Genomic DNA, 25,049 nt, shown 5'->3' on the forward strand with positions numbered 1-25,049 from the left:
AGCATATTTTTCCTTCCAATTTGGTATTATTAGTTTATCTTATGATCAGCATGGTAGGTTGTCTTCACAATAATCAGAACAAAAGGAAAAGAGTGGAGGGATACATGTGAAAATATAAGTGATGTAAAAAAAATTATCAAAACATTCTTAAAGGAAGAACAAAAATAGAAAAGGGGGGAAATTAGATTACAAGTGCCAACTAATCTTTATCTCCTTGAGGGCAGGGACTCTTTGTCTTATACTTCTCTTGTTCCCACTCTTTGCCTGGTGCAAAGTGGGAGATCAAGAAATATTTGTTGACTGACTGCTTCACCCTACAAGAATCATAATGCTCTTGGAAAATACTTCTTCTCAAAACTTTTTATCTATGTAAATTCATAGCCCTGCCATAGGACAGAAACCCCAACAACTTTTTTTTTCCTTTTTCCAAGTTTTCAAGAGGTTTTATTGCCTTTCTCAGTGAGTACACCAAGTCCCTGAGTCTCATGGGTCTCTGTAAGTGAGCCTGCCAAAGTGTTAACAATGCCAAAAAACAAACTTCTCTCACTTTATTTTCTTTGTAGGGGAGTGAGGGAAACTAGTCAATCCTTACAAGCAAAACTTTCCCTCTGGAGCAAAGTATAAGCTCTAATTTTGATGAACTTTCTGGATTATTCCCTGCTGGGCCAAAAGGCACAACAAGCATCCGCCTAAGAATTGTTCCATCAGCAACTAGTATTGAATTACAACAGAACTGATAGGACTTCATGCAGAAAAATTAAAGGCAAACTATCCTCTTCCAGATTGGACCCAACTTCTCCTAAGTGATAAATATTTCAGAGGAAACCCCCCTAGATTTCTTCCCTCTACTTTTTAAAGAGTACTGCAGCTCAGGTGCCAATCCTATGTACCCTCAAGCGTCAAAATGTGGTTGCAAGTGACCGGTCACTTGAATACTGTGTAAGATTCAAGTTACGGAGGAAGGCGCAAGCTTCTGGGTTACGGTTCTGCCTCCAACACTTGCTAGCTGTGTTACCGTGTTACAAAGCAGCGCAGGCCAATTGGCCCCTGTGTGCCAAAGCGTCCTCGTCTCTCAGATGAGGCTAATAATACTTTCATTATCTGCCTCCTAGAGTGAAGCTTGGTGATCCTTAAGCAGCACACAAATGTTAACTAATCTGATTCTAGAGGAGGAAGCTAACAGAATTGCAAATTCTCTGTCAGTCATTCAGTCAATAAATATTTGTGAAGTACTATGTGCCAGGCACTGTGCTTTTGAACCGGGGATGCAAAGAAAAGTTAAAAAGAGAAAAGCAAAAAAAGAGTCTGAAGGAGCTCAAGGTCTAATGGGGGAGACGACATGTAAGCAATTATGTACCAAAAAAGCTATAGATAGGATAAATTTGGTCACTGATAGTTCGGTATCAGATCCTTCTTTCTATCGGTAGAGTTAAATAGCGCCTCATTTTTGTACCTAAAGAACCACGAAGGTGTCAGAATTGGACCCAACTCCTCCCCCTGCCCCCCAAAAGCTTACTTTTTAATTTAGCATTTTTATTCACAGTAGAGCATTGAATTTCTTTTCTTACTTGCCACAGACATTGCTAGGCCAGCTGTCTAACATGGAGTTCAGAAGGGGGTGCTGCCCGTGTCAATGACAGAAGCCAGTAAGAAGTGCTGCTGCATACTACACGATACTAAGGCCTCCACTCTCTCTTGGCCTCAAGACAAGCTGTCTGGGGCCAGACTGGGTCAAGATTAGGAGAACTCCATCCTCCGTAAGTGTCGACACTGTAGGTCCCCTACCAGAAGGGTCCAGCCCCTGGCCAGTGGTGGGCATACCACCATTTTTTTTTTTTTTACTGAGGGCAGTTTACTCTTTTGTTGTTTTTATTCTAGGGTAGCGTTATGTCATACAACATCTAAAGGCCTCCATGACCAGGCTCGAAAGGTATGAGGCATTTACCATTTTGGCAATTCCCTCCACATAACTACCATCTGCCTCCAACATGCCCAGTCCTAGAATCCGGGCTTGCCATAAAACACTAGTCTCCAAATTTAAAGTGCTGTGGGAATTTAACGTGACTACCAGCTTTTTCTTGCTAACTTGGGGGAGCAGGGTCCAGAGATGAAATGGAGGGTTCAAAATAATTTCCAAATCCTAAGGCCGAGCAGGACCTTGGTCTACTCCCACCCTTCCGATCTTGGTCTGAATTGTGATGATCCAAATTGATTAATTTGCTGCAAAGTGCTAATCCAAAGTCATACCGGTTTTCAGAGCTTTAATATGATTTCACTGAAACACACTCATGACTGTAACGCTACCTGCCAAAAAGACTGGGGCACTCTATTAGACAGAATTGCTACCTAGTTTCTGTGTTTTCAAGTGACCTCAGGACACAATATCAAACACAGTCCAAAGAAAACCTATATTCTAGGGGAGGACGGGCTAGTGCTCATCTCATTCCACTTAATCTTGCCTAGCAGGGAGAGAGCATTTCTAAAGATTTCCGTCAAAAACATGTCATCTGAACTCAGAGGAGCAAAACCATCTGAAGCCTGAGACTTACTGGACCAGCCCAGGGTCACAAGAGGAAGGTTCCAATAGCACACAAAAGGCAAAGCAGACCTGAAAGGAGGCAGCCTGCCCTAGGACAGGCAGCCAACTGCCAAACTGTCATTTTGCTCAGTGGCTGAACAGAAGGCTGGTGTAATGACAGCCACGAAACTCAGTTAAAGTCTGAAAAGGTGACTAATGAGCTCATTCATGCTGGCTATAAATTATTCACTACAACACTGATCCCACTCAAGACAAACAGCAAAGTAAACTTTAAACACAGACATCTCAGGCCTCCTAAGCAGAACAAGTTCTGTCTGTAAAACTTTCCACAATAAGAGATACTTGTCTTTCTCCATTCCCATTGTCTCTCCTCTGTACTTGTTTACTTTTTTTTAAACCGCCTTTAATCAAGTTTAAACAGACACAGCTGTTAGGCATTTATTTCTCTGTTGCGTCTCCCCCCTTCCCCCCTTCCCCCCATTAGTTATTAGAAGCAATCATGAAGCTCTATATATAGCGGCAAATTATATTCTTTGAAAATTGAAGGCTGACCTTAAAATGAATCCTAGGTCTTCAGAAAGAATATTCATGTGCATGTGGTGGGTGACTGGTATCATTGACACAAATGGGGGGGGGGGGAGGTGAAAAAGAGCAAATCATTCTCAACCATTTATAAAGCTTTAGATTGAGCTCCAGCAATTAACTGTTTGCTGCAATACACCCCTTTCTAACCTGCCTCCATGGGTCATGTTGCAGTTGGGATTGCCAGGAAAACTTAGGATCTGCAAACCAAATCTAAGAAAGAATACTTCCCGTAGACTTGGGGGGCCCCGATAAAGAGTACAGCAGGTTTGTTGAGGGGAGAAAAAATAGCCCGCCACATGGCTGAAGATAACTTTCTGTTTCCTGTTTGATATTAAATAGAGACTTTAAACTCTCCTTGTTTCTATAAACCATAATGTTTGCTACTGATGTTGTTACTAAAAGCAGAGTAACTGTTTGCATAAGCAGTCCATGTTTTTAAAATCCTAAGATAATTTTTAAAACTTACTATCTATTTCCAGGAAAGAAAAAGTTAGAACACATGTAAAAGAAATCACCACCAACACATGGTCAGGTCACATGTGTTTTTGACATGCTTGGTCTATTCACTGCATAAGCAGCTGTTACTGGGTTGTTGGGTTTTGTCTTTTTGCTTTTTAAAAAACATGCTGTGTCCACCAAACATACTAGCTGTGTGACCTCAGAAAGTTGCTTAACTTCTCTGGGTCTCAAGTGCTGATCTATAAAATTCAGGAGTTGGACTAGATGGCCTCTGAAGGATCTTCCAGCTCTAAATCTCTAGGTTCATAGATTTGAAGCTAGAAAGGGCATTGGAAATCATCTCAACCAGCCTTCTCATTTTACAAGTGACAAAGCTGAGGCCTAGAGAATTTAAGTGACCTGTGCGGTAGCTGACATATTAAATGGCAGAGCGACAATTCATATTACATTGTACCATACTGCTCTCTAAAATATATTGCAAAGAACAATCTCAAAGAAAAAACCACATAATGAAATCACAGAGTCATATCTAAAGGATAACAGCTAAATAGACAAAAGCAAAAGTAAGGAAATGAAAATAAATTTGGCTATTGTGGATACCTCTTGGGACCACTGCGAACATGATAGCATTATCACAAATCCCTAACTGGTCATCTGGTTCAGAGATGTCAAACATGCATTGGCCCATATGGAGTCTACAACACCCCCAAGTGTGGGCCCAAACCAGATTAAAATGAAATTTGGAAATATGTAATATTTCCAAATAAATTTTCAAATAAATTAAAATATTACATTTTAAGATTAAGTCAATATGGGGCCTGGAGGGTTCCTTAGGAAGGGTTTAACAGGTCCCCATTTCTTTTGACACCAATGGTATAATCCAATCCCCCCAATTTTCTGATAAGGAAAGAAGACCCCACAAGTGAAATGGCCTGCCTCGAGGTCACACAGATTGTGAATGGGAAGAGCTGGAATTTGAAGGTAGGTTCTCTGACGTCAAACCCAGCCCCCTCTACGTTGTACCATGCCAAATGAATGGTCTCCAAGACCTTATATAACATGCGTGAAATAATACTAAACAAGGGAATCCAGCCAACATTGAGACTTTCACTTTAAATTTGATGCAGAGCCAAACTTTTTCTCCATGTAAGGATACCCCTTCCACTTGTTTTCGAATTTGTAGCACATGAAGTGGAAGCTTCTCCAGTCATTTCAGTCGTCTGAAATGCAAAGTGATTAAAAAAAAAAAAAGGGAAAGAAGCCTCTTGCAATATTTATAGTAAAGTACTTTGCCACCTACCGACAGCAATCTGGTTTGCCTTCATGTACTTAGACAATTTTTCCCTTCCAAGTTCCTCAATCTAGTAGGAAGTCACTTTTTTCTTTCCGTCGTCTGTGCAGTGTTTCAGGGCCCTTTTGGCCAGTTGGCAAGTAACTTTTTTTTTTTTAAGGCCCAAAGTAATGGAAAAGCCAGAAACAACCTCACATACAAGTCTCAACTTCTCAGGATCTCTCCACCCGACTAGATTCCTGTACTTCTCATAGCTAAGGGGTGTTGCAAAATAGGGCTTTGAAAAGACTGTCACATGTCCTGCCCCAATAACCTGTCTAACGAGTGAGTTCACCTCACAGTTCATTGGTGGGAAACCACAGAGCTTCCTGCTGGCCCAGCTCCACACCCAGCTCCTGATTTTTCCCAAGGAGGACCCAAAGTGACGTCATGTTTGCCGCAGGGGAAACTGATGGCAACTGAACCATTAGAGGCAAAAACAGAGAAAAGACTTAAGATTCAAAAGAGACTGAGACAGTTTGATTTCTAAAATGTCAGAGCTCATGGTCAGAAGGACCATTAGGGCTCATCTGACAGTCCAACCTCCTCAAATTACAGATGGAGAATGGAGGACCAGAGAGGAAAATGACTTGACCTTAGAATTTTTTTTGGGGGGGGGGGGTGAGGTATTCTGTCTAGACCTAACTCTTTCTTTGGAGGAGGGGGAGGAAAAGGAGGGGGAAGAAGACATTTACATAGTCCATTATGTCCCATATATGTTATTTCATTTGAGCCTTCCTTACAATAACCCTGTTAAGAAAAATACTAAAATACTACAGATATTAGTAATATCACTTTACAGAAGAAGAAACTGAGGTTCACAGAGGTTAAAATAACTTGTCTGTGGTCAGAGAGCTAGTGTCAGAAGCATTATTTAAATCCAGGACTTCCTGGACCCCAGTCCACCACCCTATCCATTAATCAACCTGGCTTCCTCCTATTATATTCCTCTACCTTGTACCACACCTATGAGGTAATGTATGTAATGCACATTGTAAATCTATACTGGATGTCCCAAATTCTTAGGATGGTTTTACATGATTAAAGCTTGCAGGGTGTCCCAAAAGTCTTACTGCTGTTTTTCAGCCATTAAAGCTTAAAAATGCCCAAAGACTTTAGAGCACCCAGTATAAACTTGAATTATTGCTGCTAACATTATTAGTAAACAAGTTAAATCTCCCTAGTAGGTTGTCAGCTCCTCGAAGGTAGGGACTATGCTTTTCATCTTTCTGCTGATGTACAGTAGGACCCTTAAGAGATGCCTATGCCACATAATTAGTCCTTGGGCAAATTCTCCATCCAGTGCGCTACTGTACAGCCAAGATTACTGGCAGTGACCTGTTGTTTACACCATTACTAACTGTGTCTAGCTTGTACCTCAGGAGCATATCTTCAGAAAAGGCTAAGAGTTGCTTTCCTATTCACTAGATTAACTCCTTATGCAAATGTGGAAATCCATAGCCATTAGTTAAATCCATAAACATTCAAAGTGCAAACATACACACACATAAGTGGCAGTGAAGCAATTATCTTAGTAGCATACCAGGGGGATACTCCTGTCTGAGTCAAATGGCACAGTGCTTTAAGGGCTGGTCACAGTGGAGAAAAATTGCAGGGGTCGACATATATTTGTTTCCTCTCTAAAATGCACCCAATCCTCATTTCCAGGGGCCTTGGTGTGCTGTATCTCCCAGAATTCATCTTTCAGTTTGAACAAAATGCTGTTAAGTAACAAAGAAAATCGTATTCCATCGTGCTTCTTCTCCCCTCTACCTCCGCCTCTTTGAAAGTGTGCCCATCTCTTTCAAGACCCAACTTAAATGTACCTTGGCCAATTCATTTTTCCTCTTTGGGCCTCAATCTCTCTCTCTGTAAAATGGTGGAATAGAACCAAATGAACAATAAGGCCCCTTCCAGTTCAGATCTACCCTATCTCATGTTTCAACCCCCTTTCTGGTTCTGATGGCTTATACTTTATGTTCTAGTGCCCCTGCCACCTCTAACATTCCATGTTCTGAGGTCCCATCATATCCAACATGATCTTCCATCTTGTAACATCTACGAGCTGAGGTCCCATCTAGCTGGGACATTCTGTGATTCTGTAGACAAAACCAAAGGACTTATAAAAGTCAATAAACAACCATATATTAAACACTCTGTGCCAGACACTTTGCAAAGTAATTACTTTTGCAAAGTAATAATAATATAAAAATATAAAATAAGAAGGGGAATGACCATACAGATCTCCTTCTTGGAACAGTGAGGAATGAGACTGGAAATACAAACAGGTTAAAGAAAGATTTAGATAAATTTTGGGCAACAGATCCATGATGGGTTGTCATGGAAAAAAGGACTGCAGTCCAGTGAAGAGAACACTAGATAGGAACTTGGAAGGACTGGGTTTAAATCCTGGCTGTGCATCTTCTTAACCGTGACCGTGGAGAAGCTATTTAATTTCTCTAGGTCTCAGTTTCCTCACTTGTAACCAAAACAGAGTTGGATTAGATGATCTTTAAGGTTTTTACCCAGCTGTAAATCCTATGAAATTAACTATATCCTCTAGGATGGCTTTTGTTATCTCCTCCCCACCCCACCCCCCCACATACACAGCCTGAGGAAGAGAAAGATAATTGTGGATACATATACATATATATTTATTTATACACTAGTGTTCAATTTTACATTTTATTTGTATATGTGTCACACAGCCCTATATGTGTGTGTGTTTATACACACACACACAAAGTTTTAAATTCCGCAAGGCAAATACCTTCCATAATTTAATGTGTTTTATATCCCTTAGTAGATCTGGAATAGAAAGTACAGAAGGATAAGTTGGGCCCAGAGTGGGAAAAAAAGGGGAGAACAGGCTGAATTGCCTTCAGGAAATTGCCAAAGCTCGTCTAATTGACCCCAAGCTTCCTATGAATGCAAAGGCCTATTTTATTTTTGAATATTAACATTCTACTGGTGTTGCTATATGGCAGCAAGACATGGAATACCACTGCCTCCAAAGAACTAAAAAAATGATTATCATAACAGAGGGCAGTGGATGGACACGTGGTGGGTGTGAGCAGGCTGCAACATATAACCAAATATTATCTCATTCCATTTGTTAGAAGAAGGTGAATAGCCAAACCACCACTGATACTCATTCAATATTGGGGGCCGGGGGGGAAGCAATAATATAAAAAGCTGCTACTACTAATAACAGTAATAGCTAACATTTTTTAATATAGTACTTCAAAGTTTGCAGAGCTCCTCACAAATATCTCATTTCATCTTCAGAGCAACTCTGGAAGGTAGTTGCTTTAAAAAAAAAAAAAAAGAAACTGAGGCAAAGATTAAGCACCTTGCCCAAGGCCAGTTGTGAATGCATTCTGTCCAGCCTCCAGGTTCAGTGCTCTATCCACTGCGCGCACCAGCTGCCTCCGGTCTCTAGCACATTGGGTGGAACTCCCTATGGCAACTTTCGGAAGGACATCACTAGGGCTGCCCACAGAGATGGATAAGTTGGTGGTAATCTCATCGGATCACAGATCCATAGATGGATGATCCTCGAGGAACTTACATTCACTAGGGGTGACAACACAGACATAGACAACTACAGACAGAACTTAAAGCAAGGTAAGTGGGCACAAGGGTAACTAGCAACTGGAGAGGATCAGGAAAGGGCCACAGAGAAGGTGTCCTACCTTGAAGACTATTCTGAAGGCAACAAGGCGCAAGTGCATTCCAAGCCAGTAAAATAGTTCCGAATTCATTCCAGGAAGTCTCTCTCACATTATATATTGTAATACCTCCGTTTCTCAAAATTTTAACCTCAGTTCTCCAAGAACACTTCCCTGTTCCTCCCCTCCCAAATTTACAATGAGAAGGGTCTCTTACTCTCTATATTCTCACAGTACTTTTCCCAGGCCTAAGTCTCTCCCTAACTAGAATATATGTCCTTTAAGAGAGGGGCTGTGTCATATCAATCCTCTTATTCCCCAGAGCACAAAGCACAAAGTAAAATTTAAGACATTCTGTTAAATTAAATTAGCTTGCTCAAAATCCTTAGACTGTGACACTCCTTTGAGGGCAGGGATTTTCTTTTGCCTCTTTTTGTATCCCCAGGGCTTGGCACAGTGCCTGGTACACAGTAGGTGCTTCATAAATGTTTACTGACAACTAGTTAGCTAGTGGTATAATGAACTAGATCCTAGCTTTGCTACTTGCTCTTAAATTCAAATTGAGGTTTCTTTACACTAATTTTTTAAAAAGTATTTAATGGTGCTTCAGTGTTCAGTATTTGTGCTTCAATTCAATATTCAGTGCTTCAATAGTCAGTATTTCAGTAGGTTAAGTGACCTACCCAGGGTGATAGAGCAAGTAAGTATCTGAAGCATGATTCAAACTCAGATCTTCCTTACTCCAAGTCTAGCATTCTACATACACATTGTACCACCTAAGCATCATGCCACCTACAGATCAGCCTTGCAAATAAGTCTTATATATTGAGAAATACTTAACAAAATAAACAAAATACAATAGAACACTGGTGGTTTTTAATAGCAATATGTCACAGGCAGGGATCCTTTTGTACGGTTTATATTCTATTTTAGTTTTGACAGTCCCTTGTTAAAAGAACCCTAAGTTTCCACTAAAAAAATTCAACTAATAATTTCAATATAATATAAGATATGAAATGTAACCACAAAACTCAGAAGCCTTTTTGTATGTCACCAGCAAAACCTAGCAGGAGAGATATGAAAAAGAAATTACCTTCCAAAATAATGTAAAATAGTCATGGCAACTACCCATCTACCAAGACCAACAGAAATGAATATCGAATAATGCTCTTTGTTTCTAGGAAAAAAAGACAATAATGGAGATACATGAATTGTTTCACAGTTGTGTCATGTCCATATTATAAAACACAATAGTACTTAAATTAATTTATAGATTCAGTGTCATAACAAGCAAACTCCCTGAGCATTACTTTAAAGAATGAGAAAAAGAATAATAAAATTCATCTGGAGAAAAAAAGGTCAAGAATCTCAAGGTAAATAATGAAAAAAAGTGGGAAGGAAGAGAGCCTAAATGTACCAAATCTCAGACTATACTACACAGCAGTAATCATCCAAATTATTTGCTACTTGGTAAAAAAAAGAATAGTTGATCAATATAACAAATTAGGTACTGAAGATCCAAAAGCAATCACGTACAGTAGCATGGTATTCAATAAAAACAAAGGCTCATGCTACTGGAGTAATTAATGACTTCCTACTTGGCAAAAACTTGAGGAAAAATCAGAAAGTAGTCTATCAGAAATTAGGTATAGACTAACATCTCACACCATATGCCATAAAACACTATAAATGAATACAGGACCTAGATATAAAAGGTCATTTTATAAATGAACTGGAAGAACAGAAAGAAGATCCATGGACAAGGGAAGAGCTCTTGACTATTCAAGATAGATTGTAGGAAATAATATTGACAAGAGAAGAAAAATTGACCAGTTTTTCATCACATAAAATCGAAAAGCTTTAACATAAACAACAGAAGGTCAATTTGAGGAAAAATATCTGCAGCAAATTTCTTTGTTAAAAGTCTGATACCAAGATTCATAAGGAACTTTACAAACATATAATAACAGCAATCATTTCCCAAAAATCAATAGTCAAGGGATCTTAACTCAAGGAAGAAATGCAACCGTTCAACAACATAGGAAAAAATGCTCCTACTCAGTCATGGCATTGTGGTCGGCACCCTAAGTCACACTGTGAATTGCCAAGAAAGTGGGTCAAAAAGAAAGTTAAGGTCTGTGGTTTATTTGTGAGAAACACTCAGCCACCTACAAAGACCTTATTCCACAAGCCATTAGAGAATGATTCTTTGTCCATGTCAAGGCTGGATCTCACTCAGTCAAATTAAACTGTTCCTCCTCCTCCAGATGATGGTGGAATCAAGGCAGACTTTTCCCTTGTACCGGTGCCCCGAAGAAAAACAAGCCTTCCCAGATCCACTACAGACGAAAGTGAAGATGGGCTTTAGGTGGGCAAGGGAAGGGAATAGGCATTTATTAAGCACTCACTATGTGCCCAACATTGTGCTAACTGCTCTAAAAATGATATCTCATTTTATTCAAGAAACTGTGTGGTAGGTGTTATTATATCACAGATGGGGGAAACTGAGGCAGCCAGAGAATAAGTAACCGTCCAGGGTCACACTGTAAGCATTTGAGGCCTGATTTGAACTCAGGTCCTCCTTGATCCAGGTCCAACACTCTCTGGGCCACCTAACTACCTCACATCCAAGCTTTAGGTTTGAAATGGCCCATACCCTGAGAGAAATGACAATCCCAGAGGTTTCTAGGGCTTTGCCTCAAGGATTGTATTATAAAAATTTCCCTCTACCAAAATCATTCCCTTTCACTCACTCCACCTTCAAACCCAATGGGACTGCTTGCCATTGCCATCTCTCTGCTTCCAATGCTAGCTAGCTATTATGCCAAACTCCCTCTGAAAACTATTTAATTATTGGGGTTTTTTTTAATTCCAGGGACCAGAATAGAACAGAGAACATAATAGGCACTTAATAAATAAATGAGTATTGAATAAATGACTTATGAGGAAGGGTTGCCATTGGTTCAAGATTTGACTCTACACCTACCAGGGACAGCTCCTTGGTTACACTGACCAACTAACCCCTCAATGACTGCAAATCAAGTATCCAAGAGGAGAAGACCATGTCTAAGGAAAGAAAGCCTAGGGACTGGCACAGAAGGGCTCCTATGGCAGTCCTGGCATTGCCACGTGGTACTCTGGCACGCATCCAGGATGCTGCCCAGTTACCTGATGACTTCTCTTCCTACACTGCCCTTCTTCTTTCCTCCTTATGCAGGACTTAACTCAAGCAAGAAACTCACACGTACAACAGTTTCCCAAACTCCCCAACATAGATCTTAGTCCTGTTCACTATCTCTACTGTTAGTCTTCACTGAGGAAGGGCCAACTGCATCCTCCATGACTCCTTAATAAAGTTGTGTTGTATAATGGAGAAATACACCAAGCCTGGTTGTAGGGTCAAAGAACCTACGTTCAAATCCCACTGCTGACTCATCCTTACTATAGGCGTAATCCCAGGCAAATCACTTAACTGGGCCTCGGTTTCCTCATCTGTCCAGGTTGGACTGCATGAATTCAACGTCCCCTCAGCTCAAAATCTATGATTCCATGGGCCTATTGATGGGCCTATTGTCCCACTTTCCCTTTATACAACCGTTGGTCGTTCTTTAAGGCCTAACTCATTTCCCTCCCCATCTATGAAGCTATACGCAGAATCACTGAATTCAAGCCCTGGAAGGGACCTTAAGAGTCATCTGGTTCAGATTTCATTTTACAGGCAAGAAAACAGAGGCCCAAAGAGATTAAGGAAATGACCCAAAGTTACCTAATTATGTGCAGGATTAGTACTAGAAACCAAGTCACCTAACCTCAGATCAACACAGGGGGCACAAAGGTCTATCCCGGTTTTAAGCTACGAAAGCACAGTTTTCAGTTTTAGTAGCTTTAAACTGCAATAAGACTGTTCCCCTGCACTTTCCTATTCTTCTCTGAATTCCTTTTAGGGCAGCTCAGGAGCACAGGGGCTAGAGGGCTGGATGTAGAGGGAGGAAGACCTGAGTTCAAATTCAGCCTCAGACTTGCTATCTCTTTGACCCTAGGCAAGTCACTTAAACTTAGTTTTGCCTCAGTTTCCTCAACTATAAATGGGGATAATATCAGAACCTGCCTCTCAGGGTTGCGTCCTCGGACCCATTGGGGGTTTTCCTTGGCAGAGATACATGGAGTGGTTTGCCATTTCTTCTCCAGCTCCTTCTACTATTGAGAAAACAGAGACAAACAAAGTTAAGTGACTGGCCCAGGTCACCCAGCTAGTACGGATCCGAGGGCCAGGATCTGAACTCAAGAAGATTCCAGTGCCCAATGCTCTGTCCTAGGAGTTTTATAAGAGTCAGATGAGATATCTATAAAGAGCTTGGCATGGTGCCTGGCACATAACAGGTGCTTTTAAAATGCTTTGTTTCATTTCCTTCTCATTATCACCCAATTAGCATTCAATTCAGATGATCTTGTTTTGTTCTCCAACATGATCTGCTTTGGTCTTTCTTCATCAAGAAGTTCTTAACCTTTCCAAGAGACTTGATTTCTTCTTCCTAGGGCACCTGATAAATTTTAAGTAATTGGTAATTGTTCAGTGATACCTGTGATGAGCTGGTAATAAGAACTCCCGTTTCTGCATGTTTTAACTGTACAATGTGCTTTCCTAAATAATAACAATTGTTGTCTTGAGAGCCCATTGGGATTTTCTCGGCCAGACATGGAGTTTGGCCATTTCCTTCTGCAGTAATTTTACAGATGAGAAAACTGAGGCAAATAGAGTTAAGGGACTGTCCGGGTCACACCGCTACAAAGTATCTGAGCCGAACTTGAACTCAGATCTTCCTGGCTCCAGGGCCTTCGCTCTATCCACTGCTACCTCCTAATTGCCCTTTTAATAACAATAATAGCTAAGATTATATAGCAGTTAGGGCAAGCGTTCGCATAGTGGTCAGAAGAAGCATCACAAGGACACTCAAGGTCTCTCTTAAGAACTGTGGAATTGCTTGTGTGACATGGGGGACACTGGCACAGGATCCGCTCAGCATGGCATGCCCTCACCAGAGAAGGTGCTGTATATAAACAAGTAGAATTGAAATAGCTCAAAAGAAACCCAAGATAATGCAAATTTAGAGAATCCACCCCAAATGTTCGCATAGACCATTCGTGGCCCGACCTGTGATAGACCATTCCTGAGCTCGTTCTGGTCTGATCAGCCACAGCGGGACAACACTGAAACTTGACTCTAGCATAGTGATATCATTTTGGACCTGTTTGAGAACAAAGGACAAGAAGCGCCATATTGTAGGCACTGTGCAAAGCACTTAACACGTATGTGAAGTGACTGAGTCCACATTCGAACTCAGGTCTTTCTGCCTCCAGGTCCTGCACTCAATCTACTTTGCCACCTGGCTACCATCAATCAGCCAGACCAACAGTCCTGTAAGGTAGACACAGAAAACAATGATAGAAGTTGTTGGAAAAGTTATACTGAATACCATTTGACCACAGGCCTATCTTCTCACTGAACAGGGAAAGGTCATCATTTGGGTTAATGCTGCATAATGCTGTTTAAGGGACAACTAGGTGGCATAGTGGGAGCGCTCTGGGCCTGGAGACAGGAAGACCTGAGTTGAAACCTGGCCTCAGAGATTTACTAGCTGTGTGATCCTGGGCAAGTCACTTAACCTTGTTTTGCCTCAGTTTCCTCATCTATAAGACGAGCTAGAGAAGGAAGTAGTAATCATTACCGTTTATCTTTTGCCAAGAAAAACTCAAATGGGGTCACAAAGAGTCAGGCATGACTGCTGGACGTGACTGAACAACAACAAATCAGTGTTTATAGAACCCAACACTACAGAGACAGTAAAACCAGCTTAATGTTCAGTGTTCACAAGCTTAGTTCAAACTTGGTTCAACACAGGAAAAACTGGTGCTTTTAGAAAACATCTCCAAATAAATCTTCTTGGTTACTCAAAAGCAGGGGTTTTTAATATGGGGCTCACAGAAGAGGTCTAGGGGAGACAGATTTCAGGGGGTCCATGAACTTAGGTCTTACATCTTTATTTTCACTCATGTGCAACTGAATTTTAGCCCTTCCTTCAATTATTTAAAAACATTCTGACTATTGTGTCACAACCAAGGAAGTGGACAATTTCAGAGAAACCTGAGAAGAACTGTATAAACTGATGGGAATGAGAAGAAGAGAACAAGGACAGTTTTACATTAACAACATTGTAAAGACAGACAATAACTTTGAAAGACTGAAGAATTCTAATCAATGCATCAACCAGCCACGATTTGAGAGCATCAATAGAGAAATAACTTCCTCCCTTCTTAACAGAGAGGCAATGGACTCAGGCTGAAAACCAAGGACATGGTTTATGTGGTAATTTGTTTGCTAGACTATGCTCTATTTGCTACAAAGGTTTTCTTTTTCTTCTTTTTAAGTGGGGGGGGGGAGAAGGGGGAAGAAAGAGAATACAAATTTTGTTCACTAAAAACAAAAAGCAAAATTTAAAAACCATGATTCTTAGAAGGCGTCCATGGGGTTTTATTCCAACTACCAAAAAAAGATCCACAAGATTGGCAACACCAAGGCCCCTTAAAAGATCCCCTCAAATCACTAAAAGAAGCAATAGGCTTTTAAATAAGTAATTAAGTACTGTATGCAGATTTCATTAACTCTACCTCTAGCTAAAAGTTAAATATTAGTTGGAAAGGGGAAAATCAAGAGAGAGTTAAATACAAAGTTATTTCATTCTGTTTTGGTGTGAAAACAATTAAAGGGGCTTTTGTACTTTGAGCAGAATTGAACACACACACATAAATACAATGTATGTATATAGTATATCTACACAGACAACATATTCACGCAATGTTCCACAAGTCTTAGTGCAGTTTAAAGCCATTTAAAGCCTAAAACGCTGTGTTAATAATAACAACAATAAGAACTTTTTCTCTTTTTTTCTCCTATTAGAATAGAAAAAAGATCTCAGAGCATATAGGTTGCACAGAAAAAAATAAAGCTGTGATTATTGAGGAGTAAATAGTCATAATAGAACTCTTAACAGAAAAGCAAACACCACTGGCTGCTGAGGGGAGAGCATACCCCAAGAAGGACTTTGTTGCCAAGCTTGCCTGATCCACACACAAGCAACTGAGAAAATTTTCAGGTTTTTACAGATGCCTCAAGCAAGTTCTTTGTTTTTACTTTAAGATGAGGACAATGATAACAAAGAGCATTCTAATCAAATGACGCATCAGCAAAGGTCATTTAAAGTTCCTAATATGTATACACTGGAGATACAAAGACAAAAATAAAACAGTCCCTGCACTCAAGAAGCTTTTATTTTATCAGAGATTTAAAGTTCATCTATTAAGATCTATGCAAAAACCAAAGTTCATCTCTTAGAGAAAGAACAAATTAATGAAAGGAATAGCTGGAAAAGGTACAAACTATATCTCCTTTTAAAAGTTTATTTCTATAAAACCATGTATTATTCCTTTGCTGATTATTGTTTTCGTTGCATAAGTTGCCAAAGTGGGCACTCCCTTGGCGGAGTGCAGGAAGGATCCAGGGGGCAGCTGTAGGTACATTGTACCTCAGGTACCATGGGGCATTGAATAAAAATCAAGGGGGCGGGTGGAAGCATAAGGAAAGAAGAGAAGAAAATTTTGAAAGATTATTCCTACCTGTTTTATCTGTGTGTAACAGAGATAAAGGCGCAGTGATTACATTATTTTCCGAAATAAACACACAAAATGAAAGTTATAATCAATAAGTGGTCAAGTCAGGTAATAGGTCAGAGAGGCAAGTGTTGGCAGGTGAGTCCAGCATGCAGTGAGCAGGAATGTGTGCATGTGATGACTTGTTTATAATACAATACTATAAGGTTACATGATGTAATATTGCATCATCAAAATTTCAAAGGAGGAAAAACTCCACCAATTTATAATAAATGGTTAAATTTAAGATGCCTCCTTTTTTTAAAAAAATCTTGTATTTTTTGAAATGATGCAAATTAAAAAAAAACAAACACTAAACAGGTTAAAGAAAATAGATTTCGGGGGGCGGGCGGGTAGTAGGCCAAATAAGTTTGGGAAGCTCTGGTTTAGAGTGTTTTTTTAATTAAATTTTTTTATTTTTAGTTTACAACACTCTGTTCCACAAGTTTTGGAGTTCCAAATTTTCTCTCTCTCCCTCTCCTCTCCCCACCAAGACAGCATACAATTACAATCTGATATAGGTTCTACATATACCGTATTTCCCCAGGTATAAGACAGACCTTAATTTTGGGGCCCCAAAATTTGAAAAAAAAATGTATTACATAAAGTTATTGAACTCAAGTTTTATTCATCGGCTCATAGCTTTCAGGCATCTTCTGGGCAAGTCTGGTACGTGCACGCATGCTTAGTCCGTTCTGTTTCATGAACCTGAAGCACCAATTGTGTCCTTTGAAATCAGTAACTTCCTTTTCATCAGCAATTCTTCTTTGCCTCATGCTGAACCATCTTTGTGGACGCATGGAATTCCAATTGCCCTTTGCTCTTCAATCCATACCTTCAATTCCCTCCTAAAATCAGGCCATTTTGCTGACTTGCCTCTCATGGCCGCCTTCTGCCCTGCATTTTCAGTAGGGTTTCTTCTTCCCATAGCCAGTCTCGATGTTTTTCTCAGTTGGAGGAGGCCCCAAACTTACGTTCAGCAGCACGATTTCCATTCACTTTTGGAAACTGGATCACTTTCAACTTGAATTCAGCACTGTACGAAAATCTTTTCTGAGCCATTTCTGGGCAGAACGTGGCAAAATGTAACCTAATATACTGGTAACAAATGCGAAACAATGAGCACAAAACAGCAAACATGAAAAAGCGGAAATGCAAGTAAAAAATCTACAACCACTGTATAAAATGCACCCAGTGTTTAGACCCCAAATTTTTGAAAAAGGGTGTGTCTTATACACGGGGAAACTACGGTACCTTCCCATTAAACTTATTCACATCATAGTCGAGTTTTAAAGAAGAATTATAACCAATGGAATGAATCATGAGAAAGAAGAAACAAAACCAAAAAGAAGGGAAAAAAGGAGAGCAAATAGTTTGCCTCAATCTGCACTCAGATTCCTGTAATTTTTTTCTCTGGATATGGATAGCTTTTTCCATCATGAGTCTTTTGGAGCTGTCTTTGAACCCTTGCATTGATGAGAAGAGCCAAGTCTATCAAAGTTTGTTTTTAAGATACCATGTGTCTGTAATCATGTATAATGTTCTCCTGGTTAGCTTCCCTCACTCAGCATCAGTTCATATAAGTCTTTCCAGGTTATAATGAAGTCCATCTGCTCCTCATTTCTTATAGCACAATAGTATTCCATTACATTCATATACCACAATTTGTTTAGCCATTCCCCAATTGATGGGTATCCCCTTGATTTCTAATTCTTTGGCCACCACAAAAAGAGCTGCTATAAATATTTTTGTACATACTGGTCCCTTCCACTACTTGTGTGATCTCTTTGGGATACAGCCCTAGAAGTGGTATTGCTGGGTCAAGGGTATGCACATTTTATAGCCCTTTGGACATACTTCAAAATTGCTCTTCAGAATGGCTGGATCAGTTCACAACTTCACCAACAATATAGCAATGTTCCAATTTTCCCCATCCTCTCCAGCATTTGTCATTTTCCTGTTTTGTCATGTTGGTCAATCTGTCAGGAGAGATGTGGTACCTAAGAGTTGTTCTGATTTGTATTTCTCTAATCAATAGTGATTTAGAGCATTTTTCATATGCCTATAGATATCTTTAATTTCTTCCTCTGAAAACTGCCTGTTCATATCCTTTGACCATTCTCATTTGAGGAATGACTTGTATTCCTATAAATTTGGCTCCATTCCTTGTATATTTTAAACATGAGGCCTTTATCAAAGACACTGGTTGTAAGATTCTTTCCTAATTTCTGCTTCCCTCCTAATCTTTGTTGCATGGCTTTGTTTGTACAAAAACTTTTCAATTTAACATAATCGAAATTATCCATTTTGCATTTTGTAACACTCTCATCTCTTGTTTGGTCATGAATTCTTCCCTTCTCCATAAATCTGACAGGTAAACTATTCCTTGCTCTCTCAAACTGCTTATAGTATCAGCCTTTATTCCTACATCATGAACGCATTTTGACTTTATTTTGGTATATGGTATAAGATATTGGTCTATGCCCAGTTTCTGCCATACTATTTTCCAGTTGTCCCAGCAGTTTTTGTGAAATACTGAATTCTTAACCCAGATGCTGGACTCTTTGGATTTATCAAAGACTAGATTGTTACAGTCACTGACTACTGCATCTTGTGTAGCTAACCTATTCCACTGATCCAACATAGAGTGGTTTTTAAAAAACATTTATAGTATATACCTATATGTACATAATATTTTATAGCTTTATATAGTATTTTTTGTATAAGGAGAACATGTAGATCGTTGTTCCTACCTTTCTGTATTCCCTACGGTATACAGCACAGAGCCTTGTACATGATAAATGCTTAGTAAATGTTCATTGAAAAATCACACTGAGATGCAGCACAGTTTATTAGATAGCATGCTAGGTTGGAATCAGGAAGACCTTGCTTCAAAATCACCACCTTTGACTTAAGTGGTGGGGCCAAGTCCTTTATCCTCTATGTATTCCCAGGAACCTATCTGGTAGAGGGAGTTTCCACAGGATAGAAAGGAGTTTCTACCCTGCCACACCAGGACTTTCCCATACCTGGGGAATCATAGAGCCCTTGTATTCTCTCCAAGAACTCTAAGGTGTCATGTGGGGGAAATATACCTTTGCAATGCTAAGGCACTAGGGAGACCTAATACTCTGAAGAGGCATCATGGTGGGAGCAGAAAAAGGATAGCACTTCAAAAGATCTTGGTTCAAATCCTGTCACTAATCAGCCTCTTATTGGCAATGTTATGTAACCTCTAAAAGCCTCATATGTAAAATAAAGAAAATAATATGTTGCATTACCTAAAAATTATTATAAAGTCTAAAGACACAATGGAAATAAGTCATTTTCTAAACCACAAATCACGGCAAATTATATATATATGCATAACATATATACACATGCATATCAGAAATATTATGAGTACTTTGGTCCTTTACCTTCTAAATCTTGTTCTTAATCAATAAACATTTATTTAGCACTCTACAGTCTTTGGCACTGTCCTACACAGTCTAATTCCTATCCAAGTTAAATAGACATTTTACCGGTCTATATTCCTAATAACTAACATATTAAAATAATACAGTTCCCTCAAATCCAGTTAAAAATACCTATACTATTAAAGAGAACAGAGCAAATTTATAGATCTCATTTTAAGCATTTCCTTCCTGAGCCCCTCATTGGACATCACTAGTTCATGTTCCTCTAGAGTTATAGTTTCTTTTTTCTCTTACATTTAGCTGTGTAAAAACCAAAGAAAATTCTCCTCTAACAAACACTTATACTTCCCATAATTTTCTGAGGATCCCCGAAAGACTATGCTGTCTGGGTATGGGAAATTTGGCAAGCAAATCAAGGTGGGATCCAGGTGGTACAGTGGATAGAGTGCCAGGCCTGGAGACAAGGAGATCTGAGTTCAAATCAAGCCTCAGATACTCCCTGGTTGTGTCCCCCTGGGCAAGTCATTTAACCTCTGTTTGCCTGTTTCCTCAACTGTAAAGTGGGGATAATAAGAGTATCTACCTCACAGCACCCATCGCTATAGATGCAGCAAAGCCAGTGTGTGTGAGGATCACAGAAAGTAATATTTGTAAAAAGCACTTAGCATAGTGCCAGGTACTTGCATAGTAGGTGCTATATTAATTCTCATTCCTTTCACCCAAGTGACTTAAGTGCTAAATGCACAGTGGCAACTCTTGTCAATCTGCTGTTGTTAATGGAGTTTCCTGGATCAATGAAATCACAAATGTAGACCAACAAGAAAAAAAATTTCTGTCCCAATTCCTACTACTGGTTTGGGTTTTTTTGTCTTGTTTTGTTTTTGATGACCAGGTTTAGAAGAACAGAACTTTGTTTTTGTTTATTTGTTCGTTTTTTTGGAGGGGGGAAGGCAGGGCAATTGGGGTTAAGTGACTTGCCCAAGGTCACACAGCTAGTACACGTGTCAAGTGTCTGAGGCCGGATTTGAATTCAGGTCCTCCTGACTCCAAAGCCGGTGCTCTACTCACTGCGCCACCTAGCTGCCCCCAAGAACAGAACTTTGGATTGCATTTTCTCAAAGAGTTCAGAAGGAGGCACAGAAGTAAAAGAGATTTTTATTTGCTTTTTATTATTTTTATTATTAGAGACTCCAATTAGACAGTTTGTGTAAAGTATTTTGTGAACTTCAAAAAGCTAAACAAATGCCAGTTGCCACCATTATTGTCGATGATACTGTTAATACACTGTACCCATGCTTTTTTCTTATTTTTCAGTTTCTGGTTTAACATATGGTTTCAAAAATTCTGTTTTCATTGGTCTTTTGTAAGTTTAGAATAGAAACTATACTTAAACATCTAAATAGTTGTGTTTTTTTTTTTAGTTTGATTTTTAAGGAATATATTTTCTTAAAGTAAATGACAATCACCTCATAATGGTTCAGTCAACCGTGTGCTGGAAGTTGCCCTTGTAAAAATATTCATTCCTATGTAGGAGTCAGGTGGGATATGCTAAATACATTGGCAATTAGCTTTTTAAGACATTTTTATTTTTAAACCTACCTTTTCCTCTCAGGGGAAGGATACCTGCCATCGCCAGCACCACTTCCGACAATACAAAAGTTACCTCAATGTTAATGGAGTAGCACATCATTGAAGAGCTCCTTCTCCATAACAGGGGTTACAAAGAAGAGCAGTTACATAGGGAACTTTGTTATTGTTCAGCTGTTTCAGTCACATACAATTTTTCATGATCCCACTTTGGGTTTTCTTAGCAAAGACAGGGGGAGTGATTTGCCATTTCCTTCTCCAGCTCATTTTACGGATGAGGAAACTGAGTCAAATAGGATTAAGTGACTTACCCAGGGTCACATAGCTAGTATGTATCAAAGGCCAGATGAGGGAACTTTCGAAATATGTAATTGTCTGTAGTGGGATTTTCTTGAGGTTTACGTTCAGATGTATTAAATAGAAGAGAGAGGGACTCTGTTAAAAGAGCTTCAGCTTCTTCTTTTGTAAAATGAGAGGAGCGGAATGACCTCTACGGTCTATTTCTAGATCAATTCCAATCCTATGTTCCTAGTAAACACTCTGTGTGTGCATATCATATACTCTCTATATATTGAATACTCTATATATGATAACATTCTGAAACATGACGATAAGGTAACTAACTCATCATTGATAATGTTACATTGTTACATTAATGTTACCTGGTGCATCATAAGGAAAGGATTTTCATCTCTGCCTCCATTTTAAAAATAGCTCATATTTCACCGTCCCCTTCATAACCAACACGTCCTAGTACAAACTATGTGACCCTGGGCAAGTCACTTAACCCTGTTTACCTCAGTTTCCTCATCTGCAAAATGAGCTGGAGAAGGAAATGGCAAGCCACTCCTGTATCTCTGTCAAGAAAACCCCAAATGGGATCACAAAGAGTCAGACAAGACAAAGGACTGAACGACGACACTTTTTTACTTTATACTTTACATTTTACAAATGGGGAAATCAAAGCTCACAGATGTAAGTGATTTTTCCCCAAGGTTACACAGCTCCAAAGGGGATGGCAGTGAGATCCCACTTCAGGTCTCCGAATCTAGCACTCTATTTACTATACCACCCTAGCTCTCAATTAGAGAATATACCTGAAGTTTGGCAAGTCTGAAGGCTTTCCACTGAACCACCTTGCCCACAAACTGATCAATCCATTAACACCTTTTACAACCAAGAGCAAAAGCATTCCAGATCAGTGGCTGGGAACTGGGGTACGGGTTATGGCTGAAGAACAAAATAAAGCAGGAACCCTGATTCAATCAACTGAACTTCCCAATCATGGGTATAATCGGCCTGTAACACACATGGCTCTTCAGCTTTCCAATTAAAATTTCATCACGTCTAACCTGATTTTTTTTATTCCTTTTTACTCACCCACTATTACTAACCAGGGCCTTCAGAAGCAGACAGGAGAGAGGACCCTGAAAGCCCAGGAGGATGATGAAGGAGAGCCACCAGAAATCCTGCCTGTGCTTTTGAAGCCCTATAGATCACAATTTAAACAACTCTGGCCTAACCAGTTATGAGTCATACTATGAGCATAGATTTAGAGCTGGGAACGACCTTAGAAGCTATAGAGTTCTTAGAGTGGGGTCGGTGAACTTGCTTTCTTTTCTAAAAAAAATTTTTTTTTGATAACTATTTCAATAAAATCAGTTTTCCTTTGAGATCCTATGTATTTTATACATTTAAAAATATTGTTCTAAGGAAAGGTCCTTAGGCTTTGCCAGACTGCCAAAAGGGTCCACAACACACAAAAAGGTTAAAAAATCCTGATCTAATCTGGCTATTTTTCACAAATGAATAAATTGAGGTCCAGAGATGGTGAATAAATTGCCCCAGGTTATATAAGGTCTTAAGTGGCAGCGTCAGATTGAACCTAGGTCCTCTGAATCCAAAGCCAGCTTTCTATCCATTATATCAACCTTTTATTTGGAAATGAGAATTTGTGCATTTGAGCTCCATTCCTATTAATGTTACATGGTGTATCATAATGAAAGGATTTTCACCTCTGCATCCATTTTAAAAATCCCAACTCAGTCTAATCCAACCATTTATTACAAGACTACTAGAGGTTAAGGTAAGGCATTGTGTGCTGGTTGTGTATGAATTCACAAAGAAAAAATTTTAAAATGGACCCTGCCTTCAAGAAGCTTACATTCTACTGTGAGGACACAACGTATAAGCATATTAGTAAACACAACAATTTGGGGAGGAAGGAGAGGAGACTAGCAATTAAAAGGATCAGTGGGGGTTTTGAATAGGACGTGGCTTTAGACATCCCTTCCCACCTCAGTGGCGGGAAGAAATTGGATGGCAGTGATGTGATAAAATTAGCTCAAGTCCAAATGAACACTCTCTGAAGTGATATTTGCAAATGGGATTCTCCTTGTTCACCAGCTCTCACTACACATTAATCAGTTCTTCCTTCTTCCTCTCCCCACAGAAACACCGCACCACCTGCCCCCCCCAGGCCACCCCCCTTTTACTGTCTGGTTCCTTGAGTTTCTGGGCTTTCTGGCTCTCAACCTCAGACATTTGTTTCTCAAATTCCTGCTGCTCCTCAGTTCTCTTCTCTGGTTGCCAGATTGAAATGGTTTCGAAATATGGAACCATTAAGGCCCCGTCTAAAGTTGTCTTTTTCTTTTTCTTTTTTTCCTCATTGATCTTCTGGAACCAAGATTGCATTCAAGCTGAATTCTAATGCTGTACACTGTTGTCCTGTTTCTGCTTTCTTTAGTAGGAATCACCCTCCTGCAAATTTTTCCACATTTCTCTGAATTCCTCATATTCACGGCTAATAATATTCCACTGCATTTATATACCACATCTTTTCAGCTGTTCTTCCAATCGATGGACTCTCATTTTATTTCTATTTTTTAGCTGCTATGAAAATGGATTCAAATATTCTAGTACAAATGGGACTTTTTGGGGGAGTGGGTGGAGGTCACTGACTTTTTTTTGGAATGCTGGGTCAAAAGTTACAAATTGTTTGGCAGCTTCTCTCACATAATGCCAAATGGCTTACCAGAATAATCAGAAAAATTCAGAGATCCACCAATAGTGTATTAGTGTACCTATCTTTTCACAGCCCCTCCAATACTGACTATTCTGTCTTGGCCATCTTGCCAGTTTAATAAAGTGTGAAGGAAAACCCTACCCTACGTGGTTGGAAAAAGCATCCCTTTCTATAAACTAAGTAAGTAGCATGCCCAAAGAAATTTGCACACTTGCAAACCCAGTAGATTCTTCTACACATTCCCTCAGAATGCCCAACCCTTCTGGATAAATAGCATCCCCACAGAGATCTGGACATAGCGTGCTGGCATCATCTATGCCTTATTCACCTTTTCTATAAATATCTACAATTAAAACTGAATAGCCAAATCAGCAGAACCAGAAGAGTGTACGTCACAGCTGGAAAGAAGACAACAAAACCAGAGAAAAAAGAACTTCAGATGCTCCTAGAAGGGAACATAGGAGGAAAAAAAATTCATTTTTTTCTTTGCTTGTTAGTTATTGTTTATAATTCATTTGTTTCTGCTTTGTTGAACTCCGGGGATTTATGGAGATTTTTTTTAAAGTTTATATATTTTTTATAAATTTAATTTAATTTTTTCAATGAAGGAAATTCCCCTGCTCTCTCTCCTAACTTCTCCCCCAACCCCCTCATTATTGAGAAAGAAAAAAAAAACCCTTGTTACAAAAATGTATATTCAAACAAAACAAATTCCTGAAATTAGCTGTTT

The 25,049-nt window shown here is 39.5% G+C and overlaps 1 protein-coding gene across 2 annotated transcripts in view; it reads right to left on the reverse strand.

Moving 5' to 3' along the window:
- The window catches only part of FOXN3 (forkhead box N3), a 498,668-nt gene that overhangs the window by 297,968 nt on the left and 175,651 nt on the right, over window positions 1–25,049 (reverse strand). Inside the window, exon 1 of one of the 2 annotated variants that reach the window (XM_036769519.1) lies at window positions 4,884–5,015. The exons of the other annotated variant lie outside the window; for it this stretch is intronic. The gene's annotated coding sequence lies outside the window, so the exon portion shown is untranslated. Of the gene's footprint in view, window positions 1–4,883; window positions 5,016–25,049 lie in introns of those variants that run through there. 2 annotated transcript variants of the gene reach the window in all.

This window comes from Trichosurus vulpecula, chromosome 8 (assembly GCF_011100635.1).
Source record: "Trichosurus vulpecula isolate mTriVul1 chromosome 8, mTriVul1.pri, whole genome shotgun sequence".
Classification (NCBI taxonomy): domain Eukaryota; kingdom Metazoa; phylum Chordata; class Mammalia; order Diprotodontia; family Phalangeridae; genus Trichosurus; species Trichosurus vulpecula.